The sequence below is a fragment of the Gallus gallus genome, chromosome 13 (assembly GCF_016699485.2).
Source record: "Gallus gallus isolate bGalGal1 chromosome 13, bGalGal1.mat.broiler.GRCg7b, whole genome shotgun sequence".
Lineage (NCBI taxonomy): Eukaryota > Metazoa > Chordata > Aves > Galliformes > Phasianidae > Gallus > Gallus gallus.
In genome coordinates this window covers 7,422,954-7,437,005 of record NC_052544.1, presented here as the reverse complement: position 1 = coordinate 7,437,005, position 14,052 = coordinate 7,422,954, and the positions used below count along the sequence as shown (strand labels likewise).

The following is a 14,052-nucleotide window of genomic DNA, read 5'->3' as shown; positions in this document are numbered from 1 at the left end:
TAACTCATTCTATTTGTAAGGTGCTGGCAGCAGGAGGCACCGTGGTAACAGCATGCATTACAGCTCCCGCAGCCTGACAGCTGTGGTGCGATGATGTTTGCCTTTGGTGCATTGTGCACAGCACAGGCATCTGTAATGGGTTTCATTCCTCCATTAATGTGAAATGGAGGGTAAGAGTCAGCTGTAAGGAATTCAGTGTGCTGTTACCCTGTGGCTACAGGGAACAGTATATCAGCTGAGGGTGTTTTTATCTTCCGTTGTTTAAAAGGAACGGAAATTAGAAGCCTGCAGGCAATTGGTCTCTCTAGGGCTAGTAAAGCCATGAATTTTGTAGCTTTTATTTTCACTGTAGTTTTATTAGTGCTAGCGAAGTGCTTTATGGAAGTATGATAACGTCTCTCTGATGTCCCCAAAGTGGTACTCGCTGTGCAACAAGAGACACCGGCGCTTGGTGATGCCACTTCCCTCATAGTACTGCAAGCTCAACTTCCACAAGCTTCAGCAGATCTTAAAACAGCCTGCAAAATGTCTCCAAATGCACCAATTACTGACATGAGCAGATTAAGCTTTATTACTTAATAAGGTTGAGACGTGTCCTGGCAGCAGTGCCCAGTTTGAATGGCACTTGCTTCAGTGCACAGCCTTGATATTTAGGGGTTGAATGTTTTCCTCAGGAACTCGGCTTGTATAGAAAATCCCAGACAAACAGCTGGTTTTGAGCTATCTGGAAACTTAAGGAAGAACCTGTTCCACTTAAGCATTTGGTTTGACTTCAGAAGTGTGCATTTGGTTTCAGTTTCACAGTTAATCCTGAGTCCTCTTGATAAAAGGATCGTTCTGAGCTGTGTGGTGAGAAGCTTGAGACAAAGTCCTGCAGAAGATGTAAAAGCATGGATGGGGCAGATTCTGAAGATAGATTTGACCTCATTTTTTTTTTTTTTCTGCCCAATAACCCAGAAGTAAATCACCAGCATGATTAAAAATGACATCTGTGGTGCATGCTCAGCAATGCAGCCTCAGGCCTGCGCTGCCTTCACGTGGGTGCTCAGCAGCCCTTGGAATTTGCTCTGGTGCTTTCTAGAGACCGCATCCTGAGTCTTCTGCTCTTTCCCAATTCAGATTAAATTTCCATGAGCAAAACTCTGAGAGCACTGGCTGAAAGCAGGAGTATCAAAAGTGCCTGGGGCTACAGCTGTGCTGCTGTCAGAAGGGGCTGACTGCAGCTTGTGAAGGCACATCCAGCATCCTTCTGCCCGGCTTTAGACCTGTTGAGCCTCACATGCTATATGAAGTGTTCCTTTGGCTCCTCTTTCTTACTCTGGAGCCTGTACTGTCTGGCCTTTTCACCCCTTGGTGGCTGTGAGTGCCAGAGGAGAGCACTGCTGGTGTCTGCCACGTCTCTGGTTGAGGTGCAACCAATCAGTACTTATGGAGGATGCTGTTTTCCTGCTGCCTTCCCCCTTTAACTACTGCAGGTTAAAAATCAGTCAGTTCTCTGTTTTGGTATTGCAGGCACGGTGCGAAAGCCATCAGGCACGTCTGAGCTTCATGCTGTGGGAGGCAGAATTGGGTATTGCCATGCTGACAGCCAGGGGCCGTCCAAGGGTTGGTGCAGGCAGCCCCATGTCCTGTTGGGGAAGCAGCTGCTCTGGGGCGGAAGCTTTGAAGGATGAGGACAAAGTGCTGATGATGTGCTACATGTTACTTGAGGATAACACATTCTACCTGTGATAGAGGACGTTATTACTGTGAATATGGTATGAGCGAGCACACAGTATGGCTGCAGAAGGAGTCAGAGACCTCAATGACAGCATCTGAGAGCATCGGAGTTGGTGCTGTGAAAATACAAGAGGGTAAGGATGTGGCTGACAGCTTGGTAGGAGGAGGGCGGTGAAGGGAGCTAAAGGAGTCAGCAGTAAGAAGCAGCGTCTTTGGAGTGAGCCGAGGTTTGGGGCAGGCGGCGGGGACGGGGAACAGCGAAGAACTTCCTAACGCATCTGGCAGGCGCCTCTTTCCTGTCTTTGGCGAGCTGGGCCACAAGAGGGAGCCCCTGTTACCAGCTGTCAGAAAACGAGGGACTCGAGCAAATTTTTCATCAATTCCTGCTGCTGTGGGGCTGTGTCGATGGGCTCCAGCCCTGAGGCTCCCTGCACCGCAGGGATCGGTGCTGAGAGAGGCAGAGGGGGCAGAGCCTCTGCCTATGGCTTCTGCACCCACTGCTGCTCAGCACGCTTTACACAGGGACAGATCTCAGCAAGGCTTCCACTGTGATTTCTTTCTGTAACTGCAACCGTCTGTGCATGTGACGTGGATCCTGATGAGGAGAAGTGTCTCTGATCCCAAATTACAGACCTTTGTCTTCCCAGAGGGCGGAGGTCCACCCTTTCTTCAAAAAAGCCCCCCATCTTTCATTGTGAACGATACCAGCATGGCTGTTGTGCATCAGCTGAGTGCCTTTTAGTACTGCTGTGACTCCTCTCTGTCACTGATGCTCTTTTTTTTTTTTTCCTTGATATCCAAGCATGATGTTGCTATTAACCTTCTTTAAACAGCCAGCTGGATAAGGGGTGTCGGTGGGCTTAAGTAAAAATGCCTGGAAATGTTCACGTTCCCTGCAGTGGTTCTTTCCAGCTCTGTGGTCTGAGTGTGCACCTCAGAGGATGGAGGGATGAGCTGTGCCTCAGGGAGAGTAAGCTGCTAAGCTCCCAGGGAGCTGAACCGAAAGTCATCCTGTTCTTCCTTCTCTGGTAAACTCCCAGCTGTCCACAGAGAAATAAAACCACCCTGTGCCTGCCCCTGCAGTGAGGGATGTCCCTGGGGCTGCTGCAGGGGAATCCCAACTGCGGGGCCCCACAGACCTTTGCTGCTCCCCTGAGCAATGTGCAGTTCTTCAGCCTGCAGGGTAAATAATGTGGCCAGCCTTCCCTCTGAGGGACCTTGGGCAGGTGCAGGAAGTCTGTGTGGTCACCAGGTCCCTGATGGATCTCAAGAGCAGCACTGAATACTCCTGCAGGACAGCAATAAAGCTGCTACTCTTTGTGCTGGTGAATCAAGGGTCTTCAGAGGGATGGGCTATGGCTTATGGCAAATCTCAGCAGGCACAAACAGCCTCTGTGCCAGGATGTCCCCATCAGGGGATGTTGGCTTTCAGCTGAACTTTTTTCTCACCAGGAACATCTATTTCTTGGCTTTGTTCCAGTTTATGTTCTGCAAACGCTCTATGACTCAGTGCTGCAATGAGGAGGAAGAGGTACAGCTTGAATCAGTTATTGTTTGGCTTCTGTTTTCCGTAAGCCTGCTGAGCAAAAACATTCCAGCTTCAGGGATCAATAAATTAATATAATGTTAAGATAAGCTATCCTCTTGTTCCTTAATGAAATACATAATCAAATAGAAGGTGCTGCCAGTATTTACTAGTTCAAATGGTTTTCCATTTTATTCCACACGATAGCACCACCATCTGATTAGCCAGAAGTGAGCTTCTCCCTGCCTGCTGCTTGGAAACTTCTTGCAGGAGAAACAAATTGTGATTCTTTCTGATGGTTTCTTTTTACTTGCAGTGGAGCTCTATTGGCCTAAACATATTGAGTATCCAACAGTGAGTGATGGTTTCTTTGCTGTTCACTCCTTTCCCGCTTGAAAGCTTTGTTCATAAAGTTTTGTTCCTGCAGCTGTTTAGATACTGTCTGGTCCTCTCCATCCCCTTATTTTTTAAAAATACACAAGCCTTGACAAAACAGCCAGCACCACTGTTCTGTATGTAGGCAGCCACGTATCTTTTGCCTTCAGCAGCTGCACGATGCTTTGCTTGGAAGAGCCTGTTATACTTTATCTCCTGGATTTTGTGAAGGAACTTAAGTTCCTTTTAGGTATTTTAAATCGTCAGATTAAATGTCTCATTTTTTTATGAAATAAAGACTCCAATTCCAAACCTGGCTTACAAAATCTTACCCTGTAAAAGTTAGAAATGAAACATCATTTTGTTGATGCAATGTTCCCTGGTTCCAGAAGCATTTGGACCTTAAATAAATAAATAAATAAATAAATAAGCATATAAATAAATAAATAAAACGAAAATGGAAACATTCCTGTGGGAAATATTTGATTTGAACAGCACAGCACTTTTCTATGAATAATTATTCCACTGGAAAATGTTCAAAGCCTGCAAGTTGCAACCAGATGCTGGCCTTTACTTTTTTACCTTCTACCCAGTCTAACCCCAACTACTTTTTTTTCTCCTTCCAGATAAGGAGTTCTCTGCAATTTCTTGCAGTGTTTGTAAACCCTCTTCAGAGGTGTTGTTCTTCCATGCTCATCTTCCCGAGTCTTACGTTAAGTGTCTTTTGAAACTAGCAAGGATCTGGAAATGCTTGGTACTGAAGTCTACTCACCTTGAGGATGCTCATGTTGTACTTGTCTGTCTCCTGGCTCCTCACTCCGCTGTATATGACCATGCTGTCACTTTAAGCCTTTTGATACAGCAGCTTGCTGCTTTGTAGAAGATTATTCTCGGGTGGAAGAAGCAGAGAGGCAAGGGCCTTTGCTAGCACTGTAACTGAGCCAGTTCTGTCAGTTCTTCTACATTCTTACTTTTTTGTTTTCATTTTTTAGCTGAAATAAGCATCTTTCTGATTGATACACAGAGTAGGAAAATGACACATCCTCCTGACAGCTTCAACACTGTGCTTGAAACACAGTCTAACGTAGTAGGAACCTGATGCACTCACAGCCAATACTTCACCTATTTTGTCCTGTTTGGGAGTCTGCAAAAGCTGGTGGGAATTTGTTACTAACATCATGTGTGGGTGCTTGTGTGACTGCCCGGCCTTTAGTGCTGGATGTTCTTTCTTGATGCTGCAACTGGGAATGCAACACTTTTGTGTGAAAGGCAATACTGTCAACTATCTCAAGTATATTTTTCAAACCTGTCTGTGTGACTTCAGAACCCAGGTTCTATTTTTAATTGTAGCTTGTGTGCCTGCAGGTACACCTACAAAAGGACTTGGGCCTCTTCTGCACCTATCCCCAAACTGCAGTTCGTCAGATCTCCTGCCATAACGCTGCTCAGCTGTGGTCGCACAAAGGGCTTACAGCTCTTCTGATTATTCCAGATGAATTCCGTGATAAGCATCTGTTTCTAGGCAAGCAGATAGAGCCTGGCTTATGCCTCAGCCTGCTGAGATGTTCCCGGGCCTCCTTGTTCTATGGAGGCCAACGTGACAATGTTTTCAGAGCAGTTTCTCTGAGATTCAGGCAGAGTGGGATGGCAGCCGAGGGGGAGGTGTCGGCGTTTCTATTTCCAAGAGCACAGTACTCATCTGAATGTGTGAGAAGCCTGTGCTCAAGTTTCAAAATGCTTGAGAAGCACTGAAATCTCAGTGCCAGCAGGGAGACTCCAGAGCAGTTTTCTGAGCCACCTCTCCTCAGTGGAGCACACAGGAGCGTGGGGCCCCTGGCCAGGGGGTGGGCCTGCGGGTGCCTGGTGGTGGGCCTGAGGGTGCCTGGTGGTGGGCCTGAGGGTGGCTGGTGGTCAGCCTGCTCGTGCAAGGAGAAGGACAACTGTCGATTCCTTCCCCTCTGGTGGTCCCTGGTCCCAGGCCGGTTTGCCTGGCTCGGGTGGCTGTGTCTGAGGCAGTGGAAGGGATTGCTGTTTGTTGTCCCCCTGCTCGGGGCTGACTCACTTCCTGCCTTCATAACTCATTTGAAACCTTCCTGTTTTTGACTTCTGACTGCAAAGCATCTAGTGAAGTCATGTATGAAGCTGGTTACAGAAACTGTACTCTACTGCCTCATACTGCTTTGCATCATTTCTTTTTGGCCCAGCTGGCTGGTAGGGCAGCAGCAGTTCTTTTTTTGCACACCGAAACGTGGCGTTGCTCTCAGTGGGAGCCTCCTGTCAGGAGCTGAGGTGTACGTAGGACCTATGCTCACCAGGCATTGTGGCAGGGTGGCAGGCCAGGGCCGCAGTGCGACTGTGGGGCTCTCTCTGTGTGGTAATCAACCACTCAGGATCTTGCCTTCTTAGACAGAAAAGCCACTCATAGCAAAATGGCTAAGAGAATGATAAATCAGAGTGGGATTACTCTGGCAGGGTTCAAGAATCTAGTGTGGATACAGTGGATGTCATGGGGGACACTGAACACAACTGCAGGGCTGCTCTGCTGATACCGGAGCCTTCTGTGCAGCTATAGAACAAAGTTTTTCCTTTAGGACAAGAAATATGGGCATGTATGTGCACTCACGTACACAAACAGGCTCTGTGGGGGAGGTTAATGGTGCTTCTGTGTGAATCTCTGCAGGCATTTCCTACTGGGAACGCTTCCCAGTATAGAAAAGAATGTCACGGAGGGCAGCTTCAGCTCTCCTGTCTTGGCACATTCCCCCTTCTTTGTGAGCCCTGTCTGCCAGCAGAGCCCTCTAACTTCTGCAGTCTGCATGGGCCAGAAGGGCTGCTCCTACTGCTCCCCTCTGCTCTTCCAATTATGTTCCCATGGCCCTTTGCTGCTCACACGAGTTGGGAGCACTGTCTCTTAGCTTATATATCCATCACTGTGCAAAATAAAGCTTATCTGGTTTGTGATATATCTCTCTTAACATGTGAAATTTCATGTTTTAGGAAGAATTTCCCAGGTTTCCTTATCAGCCTAATCTCTTTTGAATCATATGGCTGCACTGGATATTAAAGCCATGAGACAGAAGTCAGTAGGAGAGTGCACAAAACTTAACTGTCAATTCAACTTAAAGAAATCTGATACCTAGAAACAAAAAAGTAAAAAAGAACATATATCTATATGTATGTTTAAGGCTCCACACAGCAGAAAAAAAGACCCACGGAACTCATCTTTGAAATTAAGATAAGCAAAAGATTGCTTTTGACATACTGAGGGAGGAATTCTAGCTTCTTCACAAGTAGCATGGATTTTGCCATAGTTTTGAATGGGAACGAGCTTCAGCTCCTCTTGGAATTTATAATGTATGGTTTCATCTCACTATTTGTCACAGAGAAATGCTGTAAGCAGGAATGGAAGATTTATGAAATTATGCAAGAAATGTCTGTATGTCTACTGTGCTTTCTGAAGACAGTTTTTGTGAAAGATACTTATATATGGATCTCATTTATCTCTGATGCCTTCATATTTCATACTGCTGTAAAGCTTTTGCTTAAATGGCTTTACTCATGAGAGACCGTCCCTTCTGAGAGCACATTCCTCCCCAGCGAAAGAAGAAAATCAGCCCTTTGTATTTGTAAAGAATACAGAGAACAGCAATAAATAAAGCAAAAAAGCTGAAACTGCCAGGTGGTGCTGACAGCAGAACCTGGGCTGTGATTTGGTGCCTTTACAAAGTACTGCTTGTCTACATATTGTGTTTCTGAGAACGTTGCACTCAGGGCTGTATTGTTATCTTGTCTGGTTTGACATAATATTGCCTCAAGAAATTCCAGCCACTGAATTAGGGTGAGGTCTAGACTTCCTGTCAAAAAACAAATTCTGCTAGTCAAAACTTTCCAGATGAGATGTGAGGATGATAGTAACCATCCCGACTAGTGTCAGCTGTTGAGAATGATGCACAGTTTATATATCTTCTCTTTCTGCCACCATATAGGTTTTTTCCTTTAGCCTCTGCTTTAGCTTCACAAAGCGAACTGGAGAGCCTGTCCTGCCACCTTTCCTTTCTGACAGCCTATGTAAGTGTTTAGGCTTTACTGGTCATATTTTCCTTCTTGCTTGGAAAGTGGACTGAGGAGGTGCCATTATCTCCCTGTAGGTCTCTCTGCTGCTTTTGAGCTACTTTCTATTTTAGGTTATTCAGCTGACAAACGCATAGTGAAACTTACCTCTTGTCACCCGAGAAATGGGGATAATCCCTACCTGAGATTACCCAAACCAGCAAGAGTGTGTTGGTTTGCAGGAAACAGATGAATTTAGTTCAGTGTTGCTTACGAGGAGGTTTTTAAACGTGGGACTAAGGGGGGGGATATGTGACATAAGTTGCACCAGCAAGCACTGCAAATGCTGCTGAATTTCAGCTTGAAATATAACTGTTCCCTCCTGTGCAAAGACTTGTGCAAGTTCATTCAAGCTTCACTATTGGTAAGTCCTATCAGGGCCTTTCCTTTTCATACCCAAATTTGACAAGCATCAACCACCAGAAAGCTCAAGGCAGTGCCTGAGAGCTCAGACATGGAATTTTCTTTGACTGCACTGGGTATTTCTTGCTGCTGAAAGATAAAATCTCAGTTCCATATGCTTTTGAAACATTGGGATATTTTACATTTGGATCTGCACTCAGAGTCAATGGATGTGCCTGCCAGTGATACTTACTGTTGTTATTTATTTCAATAGGGCTATTAAAATAGTGAGTAGTTCTGTGTCTGAAGTCTCTGCTCCTGTGAACTGTATTTTGTGCATTTGCCAAGTTAGGAATCTGTAAACTAGACCTTGGGATGAAAAAAAAGATGATACAAACTTTTGCTTTGAGTATGGACGATCTGAACCTTTGTACAGACTCAGAGGAATGTGGTTATTAACAACAAATACCCTCTCAATTTTTCCTCTTCTCCAAAGTAACTGGTCCATACATGAGCTCAGTTTTTGTGGTAACCCTTAGGGTGAGTGCAAACATCAGAGCTCTCATGAAAAGCATTCGATATACTTTATGGTCAGAGAGGGGGAAGAGAAGTAAGCCTGGAGCGCCTGCAGACCTGCAATACCTAGGAAAGTGTTCCCAGTTCCCTCTAGACCTGTAGGCAGACTGGGTTTCTCCAAGCTCTTCAAAACTTGTCTGTGAAGGATTACTTCCCAGAATATGTCCTCAAGAAGCTGCCTGGCCAGGCTGGGATGAAGGTGGCAGTGGAGCAGGAGTGATCCCCTTTGGTGAGTCCTGATTCAATGTCAGTCTGAAATGGAAAGTATTGGGCTTTCAGACTATGGTGGTGGAAGTTTAATCTTCCAGGGCTAAATCTACACATCAGAGAGCAGAGCATGCCTCTACAGGATTTGTGCTGCTACCCTGCGATGAGAGGCTGGGAAAGAGTTTGGAAATATCCATCTAATGCCTGGTAAATGAGTGTCTACATTGAACAAAGCAAACATTGCCACACTTGCCAGTTTTGCCAGTGAGGCTTGTAGGATGAGTGGGCACTGGAGTTTCAAGTAATCCCTCTCTCAGAAGCAATCTGTCTCGAGTCAATGGTGAGCAGCATTGGGATGGGGTAAGCAATCCGTGCTGCTGCTTCTGCTGCGCTGTCTGTGGATAAATGAAGGCATTTAGTTAACCAGACGTGTAATTCCAGCCTGTTTTAATAAGTTTGAATTACACACACTGAGCATCTTGATGCAGGTATGGAAGAGTAGGTTTGTTTATGCCAGTTTTTAATGCCACTCGCGTTATTTTGGATACCAGTGATGTTAGACTACAAGTCTAATCTCTTCTCTGTTAGGGTCTCACTTTTTATTTAGATTTTAAAACGGTATTCAAATGAGGTTTTGACCGAAACTGAATCACTATGTACTTGAAAGCTAAGGAGCTTATCAGGCATCTGATAATGTTTTCAGGATTTCCCCAGATTAGACCGCGGAGTGTACAGACAGGAAGCTGAAGTATTGAGCGCCTGACCAGAGCTTCCTCCTGTGCAAGAGTGGGGGTTTCTCCAACTTGAATCTTTAGCTCTACAAGCACAGTCCGAGTCTTGAAGTCCAAGGGATAAAGAGCACCCAAATCTTTCAGCTGGGTCCTCCGAGCGTGGAGAATGGAGTACTGCACTTAAGCCCTGCTTGCAAGGTCAGCAAAACAGTTCTCACCTCTCCCTGCTGCTGCTTACCTTCCTGGCTCCTTATCAAGCAGGGAATCAGAAAGGGACTTTCCAGAGCTATAAACATGTGAGCTGAAGAGATGGAATGAACCCTTATGCAAATGAGTCTTGATTCCCTTCCCTTTATAAAGATAAAAAGTTTTTGAGAGAGCAACGGCTCCTCCAGAATGTGGGTGTCCGGAGTTATTGCCTCGGACTGGCTGGATCTCTCTGTGCTATCTGTCTGTCTGTCCGCCTTTCTTTCTGCTTGTCTGTCTTTCCATTGTAGAGAACAAAGCGGAGTGATGTAAAATAGAAAATGAGACAAGCAAACCTTTGGTGATTGAAGAGGAGGAAGGAAAATGAAAGAGAAAAAGCTGAAGAGTGGGAAAAAGATAAAATAAAATGAATTTTGGGGATTCCACTGTGAGTAAGAGCTGAAAAAAAAGTAAGCTGATTTATTACATGTTTATCTTCTGCCTGCGAGTCAGTGTGCCTTGTATATGCGAGGGGTGAACTGCACATTAAAGATTGAATCAAAAAGCCAAATTCTTCCTCAATTCCTCCAGCTTTAAACGAGCATAATTCTGACAGCTCCGATGGATTTACATTTTGTAAACAGCAGCGGAATCAAGATCAAGTCCTTTAAGTCATTTTGAGTCATATTTATGCTGAAGTTATGAGAAATTTAGAATGACTTTTAAATAACGTTTGTCAGGGAAGCTGCACATTTTCTAACGCTTCTCTTCACTGGGCAGGAATTTTGCTATGGTCATTGCAGTGTTGTTATGACTTTATTCTGAATCCAATGGCAGTACAGAAAGAAGGGGTGATGTTATCGTTATGTGCATCCATATTTTCCTTGCATTATGACTTATGTATATTCATTTTTATTTTAAATGTGTATTTTAACAACCGTTTAAACAGGGAGATGGCATGAGCTAGTTGATGTAAGTATTTTTTTTTCTCTCCATCAAATGCCACTGATTTTGAAAATGCAGTGTTTGACTGCAGCCGGAGGGTTTAGCTGGCTACACCTTGCTTTCTTTCACATTAATCCTTTACTCTTTTGCAGGTTTATTTCTTCCTTTGCGTGCTCTGAGCTTATCTGGGCATCCAAAAGTTTGTTTTATAGTATGGAAGAAGAGGGACAGAGGAAGCACCGCAGGTTTTCTTGATGAAATTTCCAAGCTTTTGCAGGTGTGGAGACGGGCTTCTGGAGCCTGCAGAATAAGGCAGCTCCCATCCCTCTCTTTCTCCACCTAATCAGACAGTTTCTCTTACTCTTCCTTTTTCTGAACAGTTTGTTCGCTAAAAAATGCTGTTTCGAATGAACTGAAATTATTGACAGAGCTGAATGGAGTGGTGCAAATAGTACTGGGTAAACCATCAAAAAAATATTTTGACATTTGTAGAATTAAATCCTAATTCTTTCTTTGAAAGTGCTTTTTTTCATTTTCATGTTCTTCTTATCGTTTTTATGCAGCAATAATGACAGCAAAGAAGAAACGAAGTATTTTGTTTTAGGCCAAGAAATACGTTCTAGTGCAGCTCAAATTATTTGCTTATTTATTTATTGTTCAGAAAAGAACAAAAGTCACTCCAGGTTCCACCAAATGGCATTTTCCTTTTCCTTTCTTTCTTCTTTTTTTTTTTTTGATTAGTAGAGGAAAACATGGCTAATTGCCACAGCCAAAAGTCCATACCATTGTCAGGACCAGCTGTATTTCAGCTATGTTAATCTGGCAGAATACTGAGCATTCATTTTCTGTGGGAAATGATGATTAAAAAAGGGAATTATTTTTGATAAGAAAAACGTACCCTTTTCTGTGCTTTTATTGGTCAGATTAAATATATAATCCACCTTTTCCCATAATCAGGGAAAGAAAAAAAAAAAAAAAAGGAGGAGAAAAGTCAGCTTTCATTATTGAAATAGATTTTCTGGAAGATTTTTGACCCAATTCCCTAACATGAAAGGCTGCAGCTACTCTCTCCTGCAGTGTTTCAGATGCCTGTGCTCCATCGCAGCTTCCATTGGGGCTGAGCGCTTCCCTTGGGCAGCAGAGCCTGGAGCTCCTGGAGCCATGGGATGAGGCTGCGGTGGGGACTCTTTGGCAGGACAGAGGTTTCAAGTGTGTCAGTGACTGCCTGTGGTCTTTGTGGGGGGATTCAGTAAGGAAAAGTATGGAAAACAGAGAGCTGCAGAAAACTATTTCAAAGCTTGGATTCTGTAGTGCATGCTGGATAGCCAAGTCCTCACCGGCAACTTGAGCAATGTCATGTCAAAAGTCTGTGTAGAAATCAAAGAATGTCTTTACTTTTCACTGTAATCATTTGTAGCAGTTAATACATTTGATTAAATGTTCGAGAGTTGGTCATGTTGAATCTGAATGGCACCTAGAACTATTTTCTTTAAAATCAGCCCCGGTGAGCTCAAGGGGAGCCAGATTTAACATCGTGGTGAGCGTATCCTGGTGGAAGGCAGGCTGGCTCCCCGCAGGCTGTCTGCATCAGCGCTTCTCAGCCTTCTCTAATGGGGCCTTCTTGGAAAAGCCGTGGCTGGACCATTTCCCACGCACAACAAGGAGCCGTCTGCACCTGCAGGCGCTCACTGGCAGCATCCAGAGAGCGGCTCCCGGCTCCGTCTGCCAGCACTGGTGCTTCTCTGCCAAATGGAGCAGACATGTGGTTTGTATCTTCTAAATGAGCTCGTGCATAGAGCAGGTTCTGGCGTCCGACAGCAAACAGTGGGCTGCAGCCCACGGGCTGTGTAACACCCATCCAGCTCCCGGCGCTGTCACGCCTGCACCTGGTCATGAGCCAGAGCTCTCGGGCTGTTGCATTCGCTGCTGTGTGCCGGTCTCTGCATAACTACGGCCAGTTTGCACTGCACTTGAGCTGTTTCATTATTCTAATTTTAATTGTAGTTGATTTCAGTGAATTAATGTTGAAATGGGCTATCTATGAACTGAAAGTGTGCTTGCTCTTCACAGCTTATTTTCAGTAGCTGCAGTATTGTTAGAGTATAAATACAGCCATCTCTTCTGGAATCGTAGGATCACTGGAGTTTGAAGGGATGTTTAAAGGTCTTTGATTCCAATTCCCCTTTCCAGATTTCAACTCCAGCTTTTATATTTCAAGTATTTAGATACTGAACCTGTCTGAAGAAAAAATATCTCCGGCTTCTAATGGATTTCTAACATTACAATTGTTTATTATAATAAATAATTGAATAATAATAGCCTAATATAAAAAAGAATGAAATCCTTGCTGAGTGATCATGGCATTCCTTTTTTAAATAATGCAATAATTACAAAAACATTTTAGTTAATTAAAACTTTAAGTTAATGTTTGCCTGTTTTTCAACTATTTATGCAGAGCCTAATCATTTTGGGTTAGTGATACAGAGCACAGCAGCTGCACAGGGACAAAGACTTGTAAGTACCTGTGCCATTGCCACAGATGGAACAATGCCAGTTCTTTTGAGTTCTTAAAAATGTGGAAATTGAAAGGGAGCAAGGAATGGCCATCTACTCTCTCCTGTTTGCTTTACCCACCTCTCCCTATGTTGCTGGTTGTTTAGATTGTATCTGACATGTATGGCCGGACCAGACTTTTCTGGTGCTTGGTTCCACTATGTGCATCAGGAACTGGTTTGGGTGAGCAGTCCATAGTGCCACGTGTTGGGACGCAGCACGTGCCTTGCACCCAGCATCTGCAGCACATGCCTGGTTGGATATCTGAGCCAAGGGAGGAAGCGCTGCTGGATCTGGGACCGGCTCCATACACGAGGTAGGCCTTTTCCTGACACGGCTAGTCACTGACATGAAACGTTTTGCCGCTAGGATGTAAAATGTATCAGTGAAATGATAAGGAATAAATAGGGTTGGAGTTTCACAGCTTTGCAAGGGCTTTTAACTTCTCAGCTCTCATTACCCTCATTAGCACAATGAGAATGGGCTTCCTGGCTGTCCCCACTGCTCCTTGCAACATCTGGGCACTGTCAAGGCAGTTGTTACTACATTTGTGTCCGTGTGTGCAAGATGCATGCTTTATACTGTTTACATTCCCTGCGCTGTGTTCCCTTCTGTCATCTGAGAGTGCATAGGAAGAAATACGGAGTGCATGCATGTCTGCATTTTTCAGTACAAAAACGTGCTGGAGTCGTGTTTGGAGAGCTGTGACCTATTGTGGCTTCTTTTAAGTGTAACTGAAACTGTGCTGTAGTATAACCGTACTCTAACTATGCGCTATAGAGA

The 14,052-nt window shown here is 44.6% G+C and overlaps 1 long non-coding RNA gene across 7 annotated transcripts in view; it reads left to right on the top strand.

Annotated features, from left to right (window-relative positions):
• Window positions 1–7,585: 7,585 nt before the first annotated feature.
• The window catches only part of LOC121106732, a 41,881-nt gene continuing 35,414 nt past the window's right edge, over window positions 7,586–14,052 (top strand). For all 7 annotated transcript variants that reach the window (XR_005839595.2, XR_005839596.2, XR_005839598.2 and 4 more), the window contains exons 1-2: window positions 7,586–8,876; window positions 9,558–13,585. This is a non-coding gene — a long non-coding RNA (uncharacterized LOC121106732). The remainder of the gene's footprint in view (window positions 8,877–9,557; window positions 13,586–14,052) is intronic.